At 40.3% G+C, this 25,164-nt stretch overlaps 1 long non-coding RNA gene across 4 annotated transcripts in view; it reads left to right on the plus strand.

Annotated features, from left to right (window-relative positions):
- Positions 1-666: 666 nt before the first annotated feature.
- Positions 667-25,164, plus strand: part of LOC140465825 (uncharacterized) — a 69,985-nt gene continuing 45,487 nt past the window's right edge. For 2 of the 4 annotated variants that reach the window (XR_011955157.1, XR_011955156.1), the window contains exons 1-2: positions 1,460-1,579; positions 2,870-3,002. This is a non-coding gene — a long non-coding RNA (uncharacterized lncRNA). Of the gene's footprint in view, positions 1,352-1,459; positions 1,678-2,869; positions 3,003-25,164 lie in introns of those variants that run through there. The other 2 variants (XR_011955158.1, XR_011955159.1) reach the window with 2 other exon arrangements.

Below are 25,164 nucleotides of genomic sequence, written 5' to 3' on the forward strand. Positions count from 1 at the left end.
AATTTTGAGACTGAAAATACACAAATATGATGTGTCCGGCGAGATTTTGCTGCATTGTATGAGAATGACTGGCAGCTGTCAGGTTCATAGATCGTTCTCTTCCAGTGCAGTTGGAATTTGTACATTCCGTGCTAAATTGCTGCACTTCGGCAGCGGTAAGCGGCGTGTTCAGCTGTTTCTCGTAGAGATGAGGAACATGGTGTAGAGGAGCCGGTGTTGGACTGGGGTGGACCAAGTTAAAAAAACTCACACAACATCAGGTTATAGTCCAACAGGTTTATTTGGAAGCAGTAGCTTTCGGAGCGCTGCCCTTTCATCAGGTAACTGTGGAACAAGATCATAAGACACAGAATTTATAGCAAAAGATTACGTGATATGCAAGTGAAATGATATATTGAACAAATCTCGATTGCATTCCCAGCCGTCACTTGGATAAGGTTAGCTTCTCTGATGGTGTGTAGAGTTCGCTTTCTTACACAAATCCTCGTTGTGATCGGTTCAAAAGACATCGAAAGCAGACAATGTCTCTCGGATTTTAAACTAAACTAAGTTTCTCTCATCCATAGATCTCCAAATACACCCACATCCAAAGCATTGCCCCACCTCTGCCCCAAACACACTTTAAATTACGGGGTAAAAACAATGACTGCAGATGCTGGAAACCAGATTCTGGATTAGTGGTGCTGGAAGAGCACAGCAGTTCAGGCAGCATCTGAGGAGCAGTAAAATCAACATTTCGGGCAATACATTGACATGGCACATCGACCTCACAATGTCCAGACACCACAGCCGGCTTGAATCGGAAGGGACATAGTCCCAAGTATTTGCACTGACAATCGTATTTGGTTATTCTTTCTGAGCAACGTCAACTTCACCCAAGAAAAAATAAATCAATATAGACCCATTATAAAGAGTTTAGGATTGTTTATACTTCAAATAATGGGAGGAAATTGTCCCACAGACACTGGACACTGTGTGCCATTGGAATCTTCACTTTTTACCCAACATCTGGCCACCTTCAGGCAATCGGATTGCTGGCCTCTTTTTTTTAAAAATCGCCTCTTGTTGTGATTTTGAACAGAGCCGGATTCAGCCGTTTTTAAATACAATACAACAGGAGAAAATCGGCACGTCTTCAAATTCAAAGAGCGGCTGTTTCTGCCCGGTGAACCTAGATAGCAACGGGGATATATTGGCTCAGAGTTTGCTGAAGGATTTTAGTTAGTTTTCGTTGGTGTGCGGACACCAGGCTCCCTAAAAGAGTTAGATAGAAGGACAGAAAGACGGAATTCTTCAAACTTAAGAAGCAACATTTATTAAACAGAGGGAAGGAGGGAAACGGAGTTTCGAGGTAATTAGCTGAGAGTTTTGATTCTCTTAAATGTAGGAAAACCCTTCCAGGCGAATGCAGAGGGACACGTTCCGCTGGTTTGGCGAGGCCTCAGTCAATGAGGTAAGTTTGAGCGGGGCTGCCTGGGAAAGGAGAGGGGAACCTCTATGATTCTCCCGAAGGAAAATCCGAAGAAATGGAGGCAATATCGAAAGGTCAGGGGGGAAATCGGACGGCGGAATTGCAAAGGTCAGTTCTGGGCGGAGTGAGGCCCAGCATATTAGCATTAACGTTGCTTTTTGCCAGGGAGAAGGAAAGCTGTTCGGTCCCAGGAACAGGACGGTGAGGTTAGTGAGGAGCAGGAGCTGGGATACTGGGTCTACTTCTCGGGATAATTTTCCGATGAGATTAGATCCTTGATAATGATAGTTCCCCGGGATTTAGCAACAGCAGCATCCTCGGGCAGATGAAGGGAACTTTAGCTATATCTCTTTGCAGAGTTTGGGTTACACCTAACATCAACATCATTTCGGGATAAAATGCGTCCCAATATAAAATTTATTTTATAGGACAGTTTTTATTCGGAATTAAAGCCAATGTTTGTCCGCCCTGATTTGATTTAAGATAAACCTTTTCTCATCCTCTGTCAGAATGTCGGTGTAAAGTTACCCTGGTCTGTAAGAAAACAAAATGACAATAGTTCTTTTTTTCTTTCTGTACTAAACTTTAATCCTCCAATTCTCCAGTCAGTGGGGTTTTTTATGTCAGCATTACGCACTAGCTACATCTAGTGGTGCAGTTTGCTAATGCGCCCAATTATGTGAAATAAGCTGATATTGCGGATGCTGGTAATTTGATTTTATTGAGACAGGTTGAAATTAATTTGCCCTTAAAGGTCACACAGAAAATGTGTTTTCACCATTCGCAGTTAATCCACAGAGACTTCACCAAAACGTGAAAAGCTATAATTATGCTATAAACTGTAAAAACAAAAGTAACGGTGATAACTTTCCGTCTTCTCGTCTTCCTCGTTCGTTTTGATTTAAATGTTTGCATCCACTGTTGAGATATTGTTGGGATCTTAACAGGCGAAAGCTCTGAGGCTGACCTGGGCTGGAAGGGGGCTGGACAATTTCCACATGATGACTGTCAAACCGTCTTACACACTGTGGGGGGGGGGGGGGGAGCTGAGGAGGTCACAAACACACACAAAGCATCCCAACGACAGCAATCCCAATGAAAATGTCCGACCACCATCCGTCCTCCCATGGTCACTATAATTTCAGAATTTCAGTGTCCTCCGTGTGTGAATCAAAGATACAGGAATCGGTAACGTCTCACCCAGGTGCAGATGCTGGAAACCAAATTCTGGATTAGTGGTGCTGGAAGAGCACAGCAGTTCTTCGGCTTTTGCCCGAAACGTCGATTTCGCTGCTCCTTGGATGCTGCCTGAACTGCTGTGCTCTTCCAGCACCACTAATCCGGAACGTCTCACCCAGTTACTCCGCGTCGAAACTGAAGGACAGTTTTTTTTTGCAGCCGGCAAGTTTAACAGCTTGGAATGCGTTCCCCCTCAAAACAGCCGGCCTTTTCACTACAAATAAACCCGAGGAATTCGGGTCAGAATGCGCTTTCGACATGCATGGTTAAAAACCGAACCCTCAAGTCTGAGGTAAAATAATAAAAGAATCGTTTTCACAAGAACGAATGGCTTTTTTGGTTTAAATCACGGGCTGAAGTTAAGAAACCGGGAACAAAGTAACAAAAAAACAAACCCATTCTGGCGACAAATTGCTGGAGTGGACAATGTGATCGTGAAGGTGCAATAATCATTGACTTTAACTGACTTTTTGTGATCAGAATATGTTGAAGGGATTGATTGATTCTCACGCGTCCGATTTGCGACAGTTAAATCTCGCCTTCATTTGCATTCAATCTATTTTATTTTCGATTCTAGATTCGATCATTTTTAAACACTAAAGTTTGTCAAAACAGCTACAAACATCAAACTTAAGGTTGACAATTCACAAAAAGCGTGGCCAAGTCTAAACCAGGAGTGCCGCTCTTGTTCCTGCCACATGCATTCAGCCTGGCTGATTGGGTACATGTGTGCTCTTTGTCCTTCAGCTACTTAGCAAAGATCAAAGCCACCAGAAAGCTCTCTTTCAACTCAGTACAGAACAGCATGGATTGTTTATGGGCTGTTTTTATGACCAAATCTATTATTTCACTACAAAATCAACCCTGTTAAGATCACTCTTTGCAAAGAGTATGATTAGGAAAATTGTAAACTACTAAATTTGACAAACAAAACCATCTTAGTTAAATCCACAACTGCATTTCTCTAACGTTTTAGATGCTGATATAACCTCTCCCAAACTTTAATTCAGGTCAGCCTTTTTCTTCCAGTATTTGAGAATACTTGTAATCTTCTTTAATTCTGATAAGATGGTAACCCCGACAGATTCTTTGCTTCCCCCCTCTTTCCACTGCAGTGGTCTGGCTGTTGAGGGTTTGGCACTTTTACAAGTATGTATTTGATGAAATCATAGATCACAAAACTTCAAATGAGACTTGTAGTGAAGCTTACTCTCCCAAATCTAAATATGTTTGCATTTACTAACATTCTGATTCAGTCAAATGTAAAATATCACGAAACAGGCCAGTTCTACATTTTAAATAGACTTTTTGTTAGAAAAGTCTGCTTATTGAAACGCGAGTTCCTGTCTTCTTTCTCAGACCACATCAATGTGCTAATCAAATCACTGTGTGGACAGCCATTGCGGCAGCAATGAAGTCTATTATTTCTAACTAATTTACTGAAAAACAGCAAAACGTTACACAGAACTTCTCTAGCACTTGGCCAGGGTGCAAACGGCACAGATATTATGATCGGAAGATCAGAATTGTTTGACAAACATCAACAACAACACTCTGGGGGCGGGTGGGGGTAAAAACCAGCAAGTACAGGACTATGGGCCAACTGATTCAGGCTAATGCTCCATTCCTACTGGGACAAAGCAACGTCAAATAGCTCAGTGCCTCTAAACTAGAACATGGATACAAGAAAACCCCCTTCATGACTACAATTTCGAGGCTCCGACTCGAAAGTACAGGTTTGTAGATGGGGTTGGGCTCGGTTATGATGTCACTGAAGTTGGTACTCATTGTCTAAATCTAAACATGAATGGTGGCTACCACAATGAGTTTAAAAGGTACTTGACAGAACCCATGAAACCATATCAGAACATGAAGGGGTACGTTTGCAGAAGTTAACAAACAAAAAGGAAGATACCTGGGAGAACGCAAAATAACATTATGGGAACTTGAGTTTGTTTAAATGTGGAATTATTTAATGATCAAAGATCTTTCCATGTAACCAATTGAAAATGTTACATTAATGCATTTCAGAGTTGAAAATCATTGAAAAACAGTTTACTGGGTATTGTAGCTGCCTTTAAAGAACTTCAGTAAACGAAATTTGATGAATCTGCGCAGTCAATTTGCAGGGGTGATACTGGTCATCAAACAGACTTCGGCAGAATGTGAATCCAAATGAACTGTGATGGGAAAGACAAAATTTGCTGTGAAATTCAATAGAGTGAGTGTACTCTCCCCAGTGTGTGAGAGAATCCCAGTCTGTCAGATAGAAGTATTAAAATTTGAGAAACAGGATTCTGTGTACAGGGATTAAAGTATAAAATTAGCTAAGGCAATAAGAAGATTCCCTTCACAAAAGAAACCTCAGGTCCATGGAGCACATCTGCTAAAATCTCATTGAGGAATTAGTCATTAGTGTAGTTGACCACCATGTTACAGAACACATCCCGGATGGAATCTCTGCTTCAGCACCATATTAAATCCCAACATTTGGCTGAGCAAGTAAACCATCCAATAGAGGGAAGAAGACCTTTGTTGCAATGTTTCACCTATCTGCTTGACAAATGATCATTCACCACAACATTGTACAGCACCTGCCAGAATTTTATACTGTTTTAAAACTTCTAATGCAACAGATTTTCCAGTGATTCTATAAGTGTATTTAAAAGCTTTTAAAATGTCTTGCATTTTCAAATCTTAGTGATGCCAGAAATTATCAAAATATATGATTTTTTTTGTTGTGAAGATATGTAACTCATGCTTCAAAGGTCTGTGAAATATAATTAATTATATTTCTATTTGAATTTAGAAATCAAGCAGCAGTGATCCCATTGGACTAATAACTGTGCACAATAAACCTTGCAGAAGTGATAGCTGAATTGATGGTCCCTCAGGTGGTCAAAATGAGATTTGGTTTGTGGAAGGTTAAGTGAAGTATTCTGCAGTTAAGCAACAGGGGTAGACTTCAGCAAGAACACAAAAGGAACGTCACTGACCTGCCTTGGTAATTGAAGGTATTATTGAAGGATTGAACAAGACTCTCTGTGCCCTTTCATTAAGGAGGTTGTAGTCAGTCAAAACTGAGTGAACAGTGCTACCTCATGATTTGATCTCTTATTAAACTGACAGGACTCAAACTTGTAATTGTGCCCTACAGCTGCATTTCAGAAACAGACAAAAACAAAATTTAAAAATGGATTTATGGGCCTTTAAATTTTCTTTGTATTATTAAAAAAAAAGTCCAATTCAAGAGAGTAGAGTCTTTAAAGTTTAGCTCATTTTGGGAACAGGAGTTTTTTTTTGCAAATAATATTTTGTCATTATTCTTTAAGAACATCTTTCTGGGTATTTTATTTTTGTTCTTAAATTACCACAGATCATTTCAAAATTGACTTGAGAGCATTCCTTAGCAGTAAATAGCAGCATGGTGGTTCAGTGGTTAGCACTGATGCCTCACAGCACCAGGGTCCCACGTTCAATTCCAGCCTCGGGTGACTGTCTGTGTGGAGTTTGCACATTCTCCTTGCGTCTGCGTGGGTTTCCTCTGTGCGCTCCGGTTTCCTCCCACAGTCCAAAGATGTGCAGGTCAGGTGAATTAGCCATGGTAAATTGCCCATAGTGTTAGGTGCATTAGTCAGGGGGAAATGGGTCTGGGTGGGTTACTCTTCGGAGGGTCGGTGTGGACTTGTTGGGCTGAAGGGCCTGTTTCCACACTGTAGGGAATTTAACCAATCTAACCTGAACAACTGTCTGACATTGCTGCCCCAAGTGATTGAAGGTCTGTGGTGCCTTTATCAGATAATCCTAGCAGGGAAATGGTCCTTATATTCCATGACTGATAACAACATTGCATAAAACACAATGTACTTGAAATATATGTAGATTCTTATCTGGCTCCAATTCAAAATGCGTTTGGGGCCAAAGATTTTCCCAATTACAAATCTGGCAATTCAGGGAGCTTAGTTATATTTGATCTGTATAACTGCATATTTAAACTAAAGTCCTAGTCTCCTACTGCTGGGCTTCTTTCTTTTCATCCTTTTAAACAAATCAACCAAGAGTACAAATGGCAATATCTAGGTACCTAATTGATTGGCAATGCAGAATTTTTATATTCATCAAATGTTTATGTTTTGTAATCACATCAAATATCATTCTCCTCAGAAATTGCATGGATTCCAGTGCCCATTGGATGTCACCCAATATTTACAGGGACTTCCCTGTATTTTTGGATTGCTATTGTTGAGGTAGAGATACTGAAAATAAGACACAATGAGCTGTTATCCTGAACAATGCAATGCTGACATAACTGCCGTGTTTGAACATGGAATATTGGCACATTCCAGACAAATTGCCAGGATGGTGAAATTAATATGATAAATGCCAGAATGTGTAGGGAAAGCTTTCATCAAGGGGGTGGGGGAGCAAAACTAGAGGGCATAGGTTTCAGGTGGGATGGGAATAATTTAAAAGGGACCTACTATCACAAAGGGTGGTGTGGGTATGGAATAAGCTGCCAGAAGAAGTGATAAGTGATGGAGGCTGGCACAATTACAACATTTAAAAGACATCTGGATGGATATATGAATAGGCAGCATTTGGAGGGATATGGTCCAAATACTGGCAAATGGGATTAGATTAATTTAGGATATCTGGTTGTCACAAATGAGTTGGCTGAAGGGTCTGTTTCCATGCTGTACAGTTCTATGTCTCTATGTGATACTCCTTGCTTAAGGATAATCCAGGTTCTCCTGAAGCTGCTTGGCAAGGTCACCTGTTCAGCATGACAATATATGCATCAGCCTTGTGTCTCCTGAAAAGATATTGAGGGAGTGCAGCATAGGTTCACGAGGTCAATTCCTGGAATGGCAGGATTGCCTTACACGGAAAGACTGAAGCGACTGGGCTTGTATACCCTTGAGTTTAGAAGACTGAGAGGGGATCTGATTGAAACGTATAGGATTATGAAAGGATTGGACACTCTGGCAGGAGGAAACATATTTCCGCTGATGGGGGAGTGCCGAACCAGAGGACACAACTTAAAAATACGGGGTAGACCATTTAGGACAGAGATGAGGAGAAACTACTTCACCCAGAGAGTGGTGGCTGTGTGGAATGCTCTGCCCCAGAGGGCAGTGGAGGCCCAGTCTCTGGATTCATTTAAGAAAGAATTGGATAGAGCTCTTAAAGATAGTGGAGTCAAGGGTTATGGAGATAAGGCTGGAACAGGATACTGATTGGGAATGATCAGCCATGATCATATTGAATGGCGGTGCAGGCTCGAAGGGCTGAATGGCCTACTCCTGCATCTATTGTCTATTGTCTATTGTCTATATCTGATGGAGATAAAACTATGCCTCAGCAAACACTTTCCATGTTTCTACAATGGGATCTTTGACAATCAGAAGGATTGCCACTATGTGTAAAGTTCATGTATGTTGTAGAACTAACCCACTGTCAAATAATGATTGAGGTAGAGTGCTGCTATCAATTGTCTTTTTGGTTCTGCATCTGTAGGCCTATATGGTTAACAGGGGAAATGATAAACTGTTGACAGTGAGTCTCAATAAAAAGTGGCATTTACTTTAACAACAAAATGTAGTTTATTTCCTCAAAACAATAGATACGACTTACATTGGCTAGTTAGACATAATCACTAGACTACTAGGAGCCAGGGATGTCACATCTGAATCCCTCAGGATTTCAAGCTAACCTCCTCTATTCCAACACAAGATTGGATGACATCATCATGAGTGGAGTCTAATGCAGTCTTCAACATTGACCCTTTCAGAACCTTGACCTTTTACAACAGTGAATGTTTTCATGCAGGTGCATGGTCTTGTAGTATGACATGGCAATAAATTTGTGCTAAAACAGTTACATTTTATTTCCCCACCTCTTCAAGAAGTGTTAGAATGAATGCAAGTCAGTTATAATCATATAAGCAAGATTTCCTGCTGAAATTCCCAATTATTATTTTTGTTCCTTTCTCTTTCTACACCAAAAGTTGCAAGAGGCAGGCAAACCATGTGCTCACATGTCTTTCAATAGCCAGTTCTTCTCAGAACAGATCATCAGCCTGTTGCCATTGACTATCTTTGAGAAGAACCAGGCCACATCAAATATCTGAGCAGGAGACTCCCCCATTCTAACTCTATGTGAAAGGATTTACAGGTTTATAAGCAAATCTGTTGCACACTGTTACAAACACAGCTTTTGTAGCCAACCAGTCTGGGAGTGAGAGTCCAACCTGAATCTTTTGGCTTATAGGCAGAGACACTATTGAGTTTGGTAATGTCCATTACTCACAATGCTCCACACCACCTTAACATTCATCCAGCCATTGATCTCAAGTTTTCTGCAATTTCAAGGCTGGAAAGGGATCTTGAAAGTGATTTGAGAACCACAACAAGAAAAGCAAATGAAAGGAAAGGGCATTTAAGAAACAGGATAGTTCAGTTATTCACCAGCATCAACATACATATGATGGACTCATTGGCCTCCTTCTTTGTTGTAAATTGTGTCATACAGAATCAGAATTAAAGGAAGCACATGGATTAATAATATTATTTCCAATTTATGGAGAAACATTATTTCCAAAGTATTGCCTGAACAGTAAAGCTTCCCAAATAAAATAATATTTCCAACTGCTGTACAATCAGTATGTTATAGATACCACATTGCCAAAATAATCTCTTGAAAAAGTTATGAGAGGCTGCAGACATTTTCAGGCTCTAGACTGCAATGTGCATTCATGAATTATATTGTTCAAATCCTGCACCACATCAGCACTTGGCATAACCAGCCTTCTAAATAGAAAGACAGAAGATCATTTGGTTTTTGTTTATTTCAACATGAAAGAGTTGCTTGTGAAGACGTTTGAGAGTAATGAATTTAGGGTTGTATTATAGGGAATAGTTCCTGCTTATTCTGCAAAATTTAGTTGTAAGGAAATCGGTGCTTTAAGTTATGGAGTAGGAAGGGATTCACTTACCATTCCACAGGCAATCAAAGGAATACATAGGATGTGACAGCACGCTTTTAGCTACCACCATATAATGTTTGAACATTTAGTTATGATTATTACATAGAATAAGGTATTTCACAAAGCTGTGACTGCTGGAGAAGTTGCAAGCACACTTCACATATTTTAAAATATAATAGCCAGTCAAAAGGACAAAATCAATTAATAAAATGTGATTTACTCATAGCTCCAGCAGATTTGTGCAGCAATGCCGTCTTAAAGAGATTTGATCTGAAGCAGCTGAACTTTGACATCCAATACTTTCAAGTGCAAATGGTCTCTTTCCTTTTTTGGAAAGTGTTTTGGTGTAATGGATACACATATAAATCAATGGAAAGTGCGTAGTTTTAAAGTGTTCTTGGGTCATGCTTGTAGCTCAGTTATTCTTCCTGTTGGTTCAATTCCAGTGCCTCTTCTTTTATTCCTTCAGGGGTAGTGGGTGTTACTGAAAAGGCCAGTATTTGATGCCCATCCCTGACCATTTCCAAGGTCATTGCAGAGGAGAGTAGAGAGCTATGAGTCTGGAGTCACATTTAGACAGAGAACACATTTCCTTCCCTCAGGGACAATCAATGATAGTTGTCCTGGTGAACATTGCTGAGGCTAGCCTTATTTTCCAGATTTTTAAACTAAATTTAAATCCACCACCAGTTGCTGTAGTGGGATTTGAATCCAGGTTTCAAGAGCTTCCAGAGCTATCTGGATGTCTGGATTAGTAATCCAGAGACATTACCACCATAATAAAATCTGTTTGAACTGGTACATTATGAGGAGTGCCCAATAAGTTTACTGGGGAACTGAAATATGCTGGTATTAGATGCATGGCCAATAAACTGAGCAAATTTAATTAAGTTTTTAAGCAAATTCATTTGTGCGACGTTGGTTTAATTAGCAACACCTGCATTTGATGCCCCTCTCTGATTACTCTTGACAAAGTGATGGTGAACCATCTCATGAATTGCTGCAGCCCATTGATGTACAGCTGCAGCCCATTGCTTATGTACAGCTGCAATGTTGATAGAAAGGGAGCTCCAGAATTTTGAACGAGTGATGACAAAGCAACATTGACATAATTCCATGTGATGTGTGACTTGGATGTGATAGTGTTCCCATGCAGCAGCTGCTCTTGTCCTTGTTAGAGTGTGTGGGTTTGGGAAGTCCTGTTGAAAGTGCCTTGACAAGTTGCTGCAGTGCCAGCTTGATGTTGGTAGGTCAAAAAGACAAAGTCACCAGATTTGGAGATGCCGATGTTGGACTAGGGTGTACAAAGTTAAAAATCACACAACACCAGGTTATAGTCCAACAGGTTTAATTGGAAGCACACTAGCTTTTGGAGCAGCGCTCTGAAAGCTAGTGCTTCCAATTAAACCTGTTGGACCAAAACCTGGTGTTGTGTGATGTTTAACAAAGTCACCAGAGTCCTAGCAGACCATAGGGTTACTCTCTCACTAGAGCGAGAGCACTGGTGATGGTTTAACCTAAAGGCAAGGGGAGAGGTCGTCATGGTAATCTCAGCCAGTATAGGAATTGAATCCCACTCTTATGGTAGTACTTTGCAAACCAGCTATCCAGCCAACTGAGCTAACTGCTGGTACTTTGCAACTGTGAAGGAAGTCAGTAAGTGAATTGCCTTTTGCTGAATGACTGGAGTGTTGTTACATTTGTACCCAGTCAGACAAATGAGAGCATTCCATCACACCCCTGACATATGACCTTGGAGATTGTAGAAGGATTGTGGAGGTGAATCCCTCTACTGTAACTGAAGAATATCCAGCATCTGACCTGGTCTTGTATTCACAATATTTCCAAGGCTGGTGCAGTTCAGTTAAATTTAAGGAGTTTAAATGACATTTAAAAATCTGGAATATAAAGCTGGCCTCATCAATGGTCGCCATGACAACTCTTTGATTGTCCCTTATGAAAGGAAATGTTCTGTTGTCTAAATGTGACTCCACAGCTCTTCACTTCCTCCTGCAATGACCTTGGAAACAGTCAGAGATGGGGCATAAAACACTGGCCTTTCCAGGGAGGCCTGGCCCCATGAAAGAAAAAAAGAAAACTACAATGGAATTGCATAAGCAACATGAGGGCTTCATTCCTGATGAAGGGCTTTTGCCCAAAATGTTGATTTTCCTGCTCCTCAGATGCTGCTTGACCTGCTGTGCTTTTCCAGCACCACTCTAATCTTGACACTGGATTTTTTTTAATGCTTGACCCCTGTTCCTGGCAAGTACTTTTACACTTCAGATTAACCCAAAGTTGATCACTGTTGGATGACAATGGATAAGTGAAAGATTTTCCAGACGGCAATGTTACTGCAGTGGAATACAATTCTCTTGTTGTGTTTGACCAACAATGCTTCATAGATTCCCATTTTGAGCTGGTAGATCTGTTCTCAATCTATCCGATTAGCATGGCAAAAATGCCACACAAGACCTGGACATTGTCTTCAACGGGAAGTCAGGATTACTCCTCCACAGATTTGTTGGTGCTACTGGTATAATCACAGGTAGTTAAATCTGTCTTATAATGAGGGCTGGATCAAATATGAGCATACTATTTACGAGCACAGCAGGCTACTTGAGCCTGTTCCACCATTCAAAAAGATAACAGTTGATCAACAGGACCTCCAGAACCCACAGTCCCTACCAAGGACAAGATCAGGATTGATCTGTTTGTGTTTCGAATTCTGGAATTCCTATCTGCCTAGGTAACGTATCATTCCCTCGCCTCACAGGATTTGATCTACCTCAGTCTGGAATGTTCAATTATCCCACCTCCACCACCCGCTGAGACAGAGAGTTCCAAAGATGCAGAACACTTTATGAGGGAAAAAAAAATCTCACCTCTGTCCTAAGAGAGCACCTGCTCATTGACAAACAATATCACCTGGTTCTGCACAAATTAAGGTTTTTCTCTCTGGTTGAATCTCTAACCACTTGTTACAGCCCCAAACTATAGCAGCTGTGCCCTTCAGAATTCATCAGCTCAGTCAGTGATACAGGCCTCCCCTGCTCGAAGAATACACTGAATGCTCCCAGTTTATATTCAAAATGAAGCAATTCTGAATTCATCAGAAAGAGGCCATTTGGTGATATTCACCAGGAGGTTTCCTTGCCCACATTCGACTTGCTGACATGAGATTTCCTAGTGTCTCGAGTTTCGTGTTGACACCTTTGCTGGGCTGGGTGTGAATTAGTGCATCTGTCCATGTCAGGTAATCCAAATGGATATATTCCGACTTTACCTCGTCATAGAGATTTGTTTGATTTTCTTGGCCACTTCAGATGGCAGTAGAGAGCCAGGCATGGTGTTGTGGGTGGGAGTCTAGAGTAAGGTCAACATGATTTTTTTTTACTCAAGGACATCATTGAATCAAATGAGTTTCTAGAAAAATAATCAATAGTTAAATTGTCATTGTTACTGATCCCAATTTTTACTTCAGGTTTAAATAACTGGAATTAAATTGACAAGCTGCTAAAGTGTAATTCAAACTCATGACATTGCATGACTAGTCTAGATTTCTGCATTTCTGACCACTGTTTCAGTGTAAGATTACTGGCCTTGGAATTGGAATAGACGACTGATGCAATATTTCATTCACCCTTGCAGGGAACAGCTTGAGTTGGATTTTATATTTGCTTGGTGACTTTCAGAAATTATTATCAGATCAGTATGATCCTTGCTTCATTTTCCATTCACTCTCCATATTGTGGCATTTGTAAGCAAATACATTTACAACATAGTCTCCGATCATGATCTGTGGTTGTAATAAAAAAATGACTCCCATCTGCAGAACCTGTGGGGATATATTTCTTCAATCGGTTAATTTAAAAATTTACCCTAGTACAAGTCATAATCTTCACTTCATAGTCACAACTATTTAAGAAACAGCAAACATTATAATTTTTAACTTTGGTATCATGTTGAAAATCTGCTTTGAAACTAAATTATCTAATGTTGTGAGCTTTAGTTGAGAGGTAATACTAAGTTGGAAAGTTAGTCTAAAGTTCTTAGCATAATGTAGGCTAACATCTCAATACAAGGCTGCACTGTCAGTAGGGATACCTTTCAAATGCATTGTTAACCAGAGGTTTCATCTGCCCACTGGTGAAGTGCACAAGATCCCATGTGTATTATTTCAAGATATTCAGAAGAGTTTTCCCTTATGTCCTGGTTGATATTCATCCATCATCTCATTGTTTCTGGGAGCTTAATGTGTACGATTTGATTGCCCATTTCTCCACATTACAGTAGTAACTATACTTCAAAACAATCTTCTTGGTTTCAAAGCACATTCTGAAATCCTGAACTCATGACAAGTGTTACATTCACATTGATTCTCTTTAAGAAAGAAACATTGTCCAAAATGGAAAGGATGGAAGTGACTGTAATTATTCTATTGTCTTATCTCCATAAAAGGAATCCATACTTAAACTAGGTTGACTGGCATCAATTTTTGGGACGTTATCGCCCTAATAATTATAATAATAATTGTCACACATCTTTGAATGGTTCTTATGTTCACTGGATTGCAAAGTTAATATACTATTGGTGTAGGAACTGGAATTGTTTTATTTGTGAAGCTCTGCGAGAGTTTTAGACTTCTGCTTATAATCTTCAATAGTTTCTCTGTTTACTTACAACTAAGGTCCTAATCTTTCTATAGTATACTTTAAAAATTGAATTCATAATAACACCTGTTAAATCAGGTGATTTAATATAATGTAGTTTTTAACAATAGACAAGTTTGAGAAGGAAAACATGTTTTCCAAAAATTTTACCTTAATCATTTATCATTATATGAAATGGTAGGAGATATTGGACAATGCACAATGTCCATCTGACAAAAGAGACTGTGGGAGATGTATTATGAAAAATGCTATTTTCAAGAAAGCAATAGAACAATAGTCATAGCAAAATTACATGGTTATGACAACTGATAGGAAGAAACTGCAGGAAATCACAACTGTAAAAAAAATATATATTTTGTGTTTAAAGCAAGGAAATTTCCAAGATGCTTCACAGGACCAACAATTATTAATCAAAATAGTACACTAAGTGCCAGAAGGAGATAATAGGAAGGAGGAAAAGAAGTTAACTTTAAAGAGTATTTTAAAGAAGGAAAGTGAGATAGAAGATTGGAGAGAGGTGGAAAGGATAATCCAGAAATTAGGAGCTAGATAACAGAAGGCACAACTACAGAGAGTCTAGTAATTATTATCAGGAATACACAATTTTGACATATCTATTGAAACCACCAGAACCATTACTCCATCATTTCTCTTGATTTCTCAACTATTTTTATTTCGCTAGGTTGCTTGTTCGATATTATAGGATCATAGAATCACACAGTACCGAAGAAGCCCTTTGGCCCATCCAGTCTGCACTGACAAAAGCCACTTGAAATCTACATTAGTCCCACTATCCAGCACTTGGCTCAAAGCTTTGAATATTACAACATTTCAGATGTTCATCCAAGTACTTTTTAAAGGTTGTGAGGTTCCAGATTCCCACCACCCTTTTGCCTGTCATCTTAAAATTGTACCTTCTTGTTATTGACCCTCCAACTAAGGGGACCAGCTGCTTTCTATCCATCCTGTCCATGCCCTCATAACCTTATATAGCTCAACCAAGTCCCCTTTCAACCTTCTCTGGGTGAAAGTACACAACCTGAGCTTAACCAATCTCTCTTCATGGCTGAGCTGCTCCATCCCAAGCTGCACCCTGATGACCCTCCTCAGCAACCCACCAGTGCAATCACATCCTCTCTGTTGTGCAGTGACCAGAAGTGCACAGAGTGCTCCAGCTGTAACCTAATTGTACAGCTCCAACATGACCGCCCCACTCTTATAATCAATGCCACAACTGATAAAGGCAGTGCCCCATATTGCCTTTCTATCTGCCCTTTTAACCTATCCTACTACCTTTTGTGGACAATACCTCAAGATCCCTCTGTTCCTCTTAGCTTCCTAGCATCTTGCCATTCACTACATACTACTTTGTCTTGTTCCTTCTTCTAAAGTACGTCACCTCACACTTTTCAGGGTTAAGTTCCACCTACCAGTGATCTGCCCATCTGACCAATCTGTCATTATCCTCTTGTAACCTATCCTCTTCATTGTCAACCCATGTACCTATCGTCATGTAATTCTGAAACTTGCTTTTGATTCCCCCACATTTTCTTCGATATCATTTGTATATATCATGAACAATAAGGGACCCAGCAGTGATCCTGTGGACATTGGCCTGCAGCCACACAAACAGCTTTCTACCATCACCCTCTATCACTAACCACTAGGCCAGCTTTGGATCCAACTTGCCAAGTTACCTTGTGCTTTTACCCTCTTTTTCAATTTCCTATTCAGGACATTGTCAAAGATTTTGCTGAAATCCTCATAAACTACATCAACTGCCCTATCCTCACCGACACACCTGGTCACCTTCTCAAAAAGCTCAATCAAATTTGTTCGGCACAGCTTCCCTCAGACGGAGACACGCTCATTATTCCTGATAAAACCTTGCCTCGCCAAATGGAGACTAATTCTCCATTTCAGAATTTTCTCTAATAGTTTCACTACCATTAATGTGAGGCTCAACGGTTGATAATTTCCTGGTTTATCCTTGGCACCCTTTTTGAAAATTGGAACCACACTAGCTCCAATCCTCTGGCACCTCCCCAAATGCCAGAGATGAATTAAAATACTAAAAAAAATGGGTCAGAGTTCCTGTAATTTCTTCCCTCATTTTCTACAGAAGCCTGGGGATACAACTCATCCAGATCTGGAGAATGTTTTGCTTTTTCCTATGTCAAACTGCTCAAGATCCTCACAATCCCTCTTGCTGAATTCTCTAACTATATTGTCCTTCTCTAAAGTGAAGACATATGTATGTAACTGTTCAATGTCCGACAAATATCCTCCAGCTCCACAACAGATTACCTGCTTGGTCCCTAATGGGCCTTACTCTTTCATGGTTATCCTCTTCCCTTGATATACTTATAGAATATCTTGGGATTGTCCTTAATCTTATTTATAAGTGCTTTTCCATGTGCCTTCTTTGCTCTCCTGACTGCTTTCCTGGGCTCCTCACTACATCTCCAATATTTTGCAAGGATCTCTGTTGATCTACTCCTTTTGTACCTGTTAAAAATCTCTCACTTCTTATCCAGTCCTGAATATTTCTAGACATCCAGGGTTCTCTAGGATTGCTGCTCCTACATTTCACCCAAAAGGGAACATGTTTGACCTGTACTATCATCAATTCCATTCAATCCCATATTGACAAATGCAACTTCCTCCCATCAAATATCGTGAAGACTTGAAGTCATATCTTCAGTCATGACTACAAACTCTGTACTCTTACCACACATTTTGTCCCTCTCCTCCACTGCCTTAGGTTGAAAGAGACTACCTGAAACTTTGGTTTTTTTGTTTCAGCATGAGGTGAATTTGAGCCTATTTCTCTTCATACAGTTCCACCCTATAACATCACTTGCCTCTCCGTCTGTGCTGTGAAAGCCCTCATCTACATATTTCTCATTACCCAACTTCATTATTCCAATTCTCTCTGAACCCATCCACTTTTACCTTCATCTCATTCCAAAATATTGCTGCTTATGTTATGCTCACCTGAAACTCTGGTTATCCAGTAGCTCCTACCCTACTTTGAATTTACATAATTCTGCAGCTTTTTAAAAAAATTTATTTTGTTTGCTTTTAGTCCTATGCCCACCACTTTCCCCACACCTAGCCCATCATCATGCCCTTTGGAAACATTTCAAGCATATTGGAGTCTTACTTTTTCACTTGCCCATGACTGGTTACTGTGCCTTCAATTACGTAAGAACAATACTTGTTTAATCTTGTCAAATCTTTCTCCATCTTCATCTCTCTCTCTCTCCTTATTTAGGGTTGTCCTTAAAACTCACTTTGTTGAAGATTTAGTGATTATTCTTTAGTAACATCTTCTTCGCCTCAGCATTCATATTGTTTCTGGTGATGTCTCAGTGAGGTATTTTGGGATGTTTATTTCACATTCAGGGTGCTAAATGAACGCAAGGCTTGTTTGTTATTTAAACAAATTTGAAATTTGTTTGCAACAAGCTAAGAGGCCAGACAGATATTTCCCAGGGACTGAATGACTTGGGCACTGGCAAGAAAGTTGGGAAAATCATGGAGAAGCTCCCCCCGACCATCTCACGTGTAGAAAGCAAAATGTCCCATTTTCCAACCAAATATTGAACAGTGAGATGAGGTTCTCACTTGTGAGTAAATAAGACCATAAGACCATAAGACATAGGAGTGGAAGTAAGGCCATTCGGCCCATCGAGTCCACTCCGCCATTCAATCATGGCTGATGCGCATTTCAGCTCCACTTGCCAGCATTCTCCCCGTAGCCCTTAATTCCTCTAGACAACAAGAACCTATCAATCTCGGCCTTGAAGACATTTAGCGTCCCGGCTTCCACTGCACTCCGTGGCAATGAATTCCACAGGCCCACCACTCTCTGGCTGAAGAAATGTCTCCGCATTTCCGTTCTGAAATGACCCCCTCTAATTCTAAGGCTGTGTCCACGGGTCCTAGTCTCCTCGCCTAACAGAAACAATTTTTTTTTTTTTTTTTTTAGAAGGCAATTGCAAGCACTAGCATGCTTTAACACCTCATTATTATGTAATCTCACTTCATTAATATGCAGATTCCCATTCTTCGCAACTGCTGGATAGAAACCAGGTGGCAGCAATTCCTACCACGAATGTCAGAATAGTAACCTGCTCCTCCGGACTTCTGTCTGGGACACCAGTCTGAACATTCCTGATGAAGAGTTTATGTTCGAAATGTCGACACTTCTGCTCCTCGGATGTTGCCTGTCTGGCTGTGTTTTTCCAGTGCCACACCTTTTGATGCCAGTCCTAACATCTCAGTGACTGTTGGCACTGACATGTACTAGCCTCACTACATCATTGTGGCACTCCGCTGATCCACTTACAATTCAGTATTGCAATTCAATGCTGCACTTTGGAGCACACTAGCAACTCACAGGGCTGCTATAGCAAGAACATTGTGTGCAGAGATAGGCAAACAACTTAATGTTTGCTTTTATTGCATTACACGAGACGGAGTGGCACAGTGGCTCGGTGGTTAGCACTGCTGCTTCACCACGTCAGGAACCCAGGCTCAATTCCAAACTTGGGTGACTGTATGGAGTTTGCATGTTGTCCCTTTGTCTGCATTAGTTTCAACTGAATGCTCTGGTTTCATCCCACAGTCCAAAGATGTGCAGGTTAGGTGGATTGGCTATGTGATATTTTCCATAGTGTGTATGAGCGAAGGATTTGGACAGAGAGGGGCTTGGAGGGAAACTTGCAGGTTGTGGTGTTCCCATGTATCTGCTGCCCTTATCCTTCTAGATGGAAGTGGTTGTGGGTTTGGAAGATGCTGGCTAAGAAGCTTTGAATTTCTGCAGTGCATCTTGGAGATGGTACACATTGCTGCTACTGACTGTTGGTGGTGAACAAACAGAATGCTTGCAGATGTGATGCCAATAAAGTGGATCTTTGACCTGGATGATGTCAAGCATCTCGAGTGTCGTTAGAGCTGCATCCATCCAGGCAACTGTGCAGTATTCCATCACACTCCTGATTTGTGTCCTGCAGATGCATAGGCCATAAGGAGTCAGGAGGTGAGTTACTCACTGCAGAATTCCCAGCCTCTGACCTGCTATTATAGCCACAGTATTTACATGGCTTGTCCATTTCAGTTTCTGGTCAATGGTAACCATCAGGATGTTGTGATGGTGAAGCCATTGGAGATTAGAGTCTAGATTAGAGTGGTGCTGGAAAAGCACAGCAGGTCAGGAAGAATCCGAGGAGCGGGAAAATCGACATATTGGGCAAAAGCCCTTCATTAGCAATTTTGCCGAAGCCATTGGAAATGTCTCTGCTGTTGGAGATATCCTGGCATTGGTGTGTATTATTTGTCAGCCCAAATCTGTATATTGTCTGGGTTTTGTGCATTTGGACAGACACTGCTTCAATATCTGAGGAGTTGCACAGTGATGAACATCGTGTAATTGTCTCCACATTGGATCTCATGATGGAAGGAAGGTCATTGATGAAGCAGCTGAAGATGGTTGGGCCCAGGACAATACCCTGAGGAAGCCCTGCAGAAATGTCTGGAACTGAGATGACTGACCTCCAATAACCACCACCACCTTCCTATGTGCCAGGTATTACTCCAACCAGCGGAGAGTTTCTCCCACGACTCTACTCGAAAGTTAGAGGGCTCCTAGGTCATACTCTGTCAAATGCAACCTTGATGTCAAGGGTAGTCATTCTCTCCTCAGCTCCAGAACTCCGCTCCTTTGTCCATGTTTGAACTAAGTCAGGAGCTAAGTGGCCCTGTTGGAACCCAAACTGAGTGACATTGAACATATTGCTAAGCATGTGTAGCTTAATAGAACTGCTAATGACAACTTACTTATCACTTTACTGCTGATTGAGAGTAGATTATTTGGCCATAAATTGTCTTGATTGGATTTGTCCTGCTTTTCATTCACAAGGCATACCTTGGCAATTTCCCATATGGCCAGGCAAATGCTGGCATTGAAACTGGTACCGGAAAAGCTTGGTTATGGGTGAGGTAATTTCTGGAGCACAAGTCCTCAGATGTATTGCTGGAATGGTGTGAGGACCCATAGTCTTGATATTGTATGGAGTGAATAGAATTAGCTGAAGACTGGCATTGTGACACTGGGGACATCTGGAGGAGGCCAAGATGGATTATCCACTACATTCTACTGGCTAAAGATTGTTGCAAAAGATTCGACCATACTGTTGGACTAAAATGCTGTGTCTCTCTATCATTAACGATTGGGATAATTGTGGACCCTCCTCCTCCTCCAGTGAGTTGTTTAATTGAGCACCCTCATTCATGACTGCATATGGCAGGACTGCAGAACTTAAATTTGATCCACTGATTGCGGGATTGCTTAGCTTTATCTATCACTTACTGCTCATGCATGCCATTCTGCACCCTTCATTGAACTAGGGTTGATCCCTTGGCTTGATGATAATGCGAGAGTCAGGGTTATGCTGGGCCATGAGGTTGCAGATTGTATTGGAGTATGATCCTGCTGTCGATGGCCCACAGCACCTCATGGATGTCCAGTTGAGTTGTTAGATCTGTTCAAAGTGTATCTCATTTACCATGGGTTGATAGTGCCACACAACATGATGGACACTATCCTCAATCATGTTTTCCAGAATGTAAAATAAAGCTACCATGCAACCCGTGGGTCCTGTTTCAGATTAACATCATCCAATTCATGTTAGATTCATAATCAGACTGATTTCATCAACATAGACATTAAGCTACCTGAAGGAACATTCACGGATCTGCTAAGCAGACTGGGTGATTTAAAATGTCTACCTTCAATTTTAGAATTTGCTTCTCACACTGGTACCACAATTATTTAATGTTCATTTGTCAATAGAAAAGCCAATGTTTTAGATGCAAAAAAAATATTCAAAACCTGTCAGACTTTTGAAGAAAGGCTTGTTTAAGTCTTTAAATCAATCTTTATTTAAAGATTAAGAAATACTTAAATTATTCTGAAAATCAAAATGAATAATATCCATTGACAAGAAATTCTGCTGATACTTTTCAAATATTGACAGCTTTCCAAAGAAGTAAAAACAGCTTCCCAAAGGAGATTTCATAACAAATTACATTTTGTTGCTGATTACAATAAAACGGACTGGTTTTGTTCATTATACATAAGGATTAATCTGGAATCAAAGATTGATAATGTAATAATTTCAGTAGCATTGATGAACTGGGCTGACCATTAGAAGCACTTTCCATTTCCAGTGAGTCCAATGTTGTTTTATTGTTTATAGAATGTGGGCGGGGCCAACAATTCCTTCCCATCCCTGGTTGATCTTGAGAAGGCACTGCAAACTGCCTTCTGGAATCGCTGAAGTCTGTGATACTCCTGGCAAGAGGTTTTACAATTTAGACTCAATGATCCTGAAGAAATTCTATATTTCCAAGTAGATACTCATGAGTTTGGAAGGCAAAGTTAAAGGAGCTGATGAGTTGCTATAGTCCATTTTGTACCTGGGACATAGCACAATGCACCAATGGATGGAGTGAATGTTTAAGATGGTAAATAGGGTGTCAATCAAATGGGCTGTTTTCCCCTGGATCCTGGAGCTTTGAGTCTTGTTGAAGTTGTCTCATTCCATTCCACTCATGACTCATGCCTAGTCAAGATTTTTACAATGTTCCTGCTTTGGGAAGTCAGTGGTGAGTTAGTCACTACAAAATTCCCAGCTTCTCATCTGTTTTTGTTACCACAGTATTTATGTGCATGGTCCAATTAAGTTTTTCGTCAATAGTGACACCCAAGGTATTGACGGTAGGGAATTCAGTGATCGTAATACTGTCAATTTCAAGTGAAGATGGTTAGTTTCTTTTTTTTGTTGGAGATGGTCATTGTATGATCTTATGTGGAATAAATATTACTTACCAATTATCCATCCCAATGCATATTTTTCACAACTTGCATGCATGGCCTAAAATTTGCAATGATCAGTGAATATTTACACTTCTGACCTTATGATGGAGATAAAGACAATGCAGGTGAAGATAATTAGCCTTCAAAAATCCTTTTTCCTGCTTTGTGCTCAGATAGTTCCAACATATGGAGAGTTTCCCTTCCTTGATTCCTGCCACCTTCAATTTTGCGAAGGCTCTTGATGCTTCACTTAGTCAAATGCTGGTTTATTGTCAAGTATCTCTCACTCCATCTCTCTCTTTTGTCATAACCATTAATAGAAACATAATATATTTGATCTGCATAAATTAACCTCCTGTTTTATTTGAGAAAAAACCTTTATAAGTTTAAGCAACAAGTAGGTTACTTCTATAAAATCTACTGACTTAACTTTAACAGTGTGTCTTTTCAATGAAAACAATAGGGCATAGTGCAATTGGCGTATAGCCCAAAATATTTTCTTTTGTTATGTTGAGTGAGGAGGTGATCAGCTTTTTCATCAATAAACTAGGCATGTAAATGATGAACAACTTCTTTTGTGATTGCAACATAAGAAATATATTGCCAGGCAGCAACCACAACACATCTTTTATAAGGATTTATTTGGTAGCTCTCAAGAATGGAAATGTTGCCTGATTTTTCTTTTGCTAATCCAAAGGGCACTGAAGTCTTTGTGAAACCCATACCAAACCTGCAACTGACATCAGATACAGTCAATCTTTTCTGAAGCTATTTATTCCTTAATAATGTCATTTCAACGAATGCTGATAACTGATCCAAATTAACTTCATTCCTGGACAAATCTTTAAAATGGGCATCAGCTGGCTACTTTATCATGGATAGCAGCAAGATTGAGCCAAATTAAGTCCACACGTTTACATTTTTCGCATCGGTATATAAAGGGAATCAGATGCAGGATCCCTCTCTCCCTTTTGTCTCACAAACAAGGAGGCAATTTTAGTGTCCATATTGGTGCCCATTAGACAACATGATTTCGCACAATCTGTTTGGCTAAGCTTACTTATTGACTCATGCCTATTTACTATGTTTAGCTAACTATGAAGGAAATCCATCTTGACTGTGGACCTAACACAATAAAAAACAGTCAATTAAGTACATGGGAAGGTGGTTGTGGTTGTTGGACATCAGTTATCTCAGTCCCAGGATATCTCTGTAGGAGATCTTCAGGGTATTCAACCCAACTGACTTCAGCTGTTTCATCAATGACCTTCCCTTCAGAAATGGGGATATTTACCAATAACTGCACAATGCTCAGCACCAATCATGACCTCTCAGATACTGAAGCATTCCATGTTTAAATGCAACAAGATCAGGACAATATCCAGGCTTGGGCTGTTATGTGGCAATATCATTTGAATCACTCAAATGCCAAGCAACGACCATCTCCAATAAAAGACAATCTAACCACTGTCCTTTGACATTTAATGTATCATCACAGAATGCCCCACCAACAACTTTAGGGATTACCATTGATAGGAAACTCAACTAGACTCACTGCATAAGCACAGTTTCCATAAGAGCACATCAGCAGTAACTCATCTCCTGATTCCCCAAGCCTGTCCACTGTCTACAAGGCACAAGTTAGAAGTGTGATGGAATTTTTGTCATTTGCATGAATGGGTGGAGCTCCAACACCATCCAGGACAAAGCAGCTTACTTGATTGGCACTGCATCCACTGCCTCCACCACCGGCACTCAGTAACCGCATTATGTACTATCCACAAGACGCACTGCAAAAATTCACTAAAGATCCTTAGACAGTACCTTCCAAACCCATAACCACTTTCATTGATAAGGACAAGGACAGCAGATACATGGGAACAAGTTCCACTCATCATCCTGAATTGGAAATCTAGCGCCATTCCTTTATTATCCTTGGGTCCAAATCATGGAATTCTCTTTCTAATGGCACTGTAGGTGAACCTACAACATGGACTGCAGCAGTTCAAGAGAGCTCACCACCACCTTTGCAACAGCAGCTAGGGAAAGGCGATAATGCTGGTCAGCAAATAACACCAACATCCCATGAGTGAAGAAAAGGAGAAACATGTTTATTAAGCGTCTTCCCAAACCACAAACTACCTAAAAAAAATAAAATAAAGTGATCATGTAATGGTAAAAAAGTTATTTGAGAAATTAATATACCAGTAAACGATGAGTGACACAAATTATTCTGGAGCACATTTATTTTAAAGCTGTTCTAAATCTGAATGGGTGCTATTGTGAATGAGTAACTATTGGGTTCGTCTTAATCCACCCATGCAAGTGTGACCTTTGCAAAAGTTTGTTGCATGCAGTTACTCCCACAGTTTCCTACAGTATAATTGTAGCTGTAGTTCAAAAGAACATTATTGACTATAAATCCCTTTGAGACTTCTGAAGTCAAAGTTGCTATATAAATGCAAGTATTTCATTTTGATCTTAACTGTTATTCACTTACAATATCATGACTGGAGCAGCTGTCAACAAAATGTTTATTTTCATTTATTCTAAGAACACACAGATTATTGCAGCTGCATCTTAACATTTTGCAATAATACTTTTAATGGTAGAGTCCACAGGATTGTTGCTGAACAAAGAGATCTTGGAGTGCAAGTTTAGTTAGTTAAATGGGGTTGTGAAGAAAGTGTTTGGTATGTTTGTCTTTAATGGTCAGTGCATTGACTAAAGGAGTTGGAGGACATTGGTTAGCCACGATTGGAATACTGCTTTCAGTTCTAGTCTCCCTTCTACAGCAAAAATGTTGTTAAACTTGAAAGGGTTCAGAAAAGATTTATAAGGATGCTGCCAGGGTTGGAGGATGTGAGCTATAGAGACAGGTTGAATAGACTAGGGCTTTTTACCCTGGAGG

This window comes from Chiloscyllium punctatum, chromosome 42 (genome assembly GCF_047496795.1).
Source record: "Chiloscyllium punctatum isolate Juve2018m chromosome 42, sChiPun1.3, whole genome shotgun sequence".
NCBI lineage: Eukaryota > Metazoa > Chordata > Chondrichthyes > Orectolobiformes > Hemiscylliidae > Chiloscyllium > Chiloscyllium punctatum.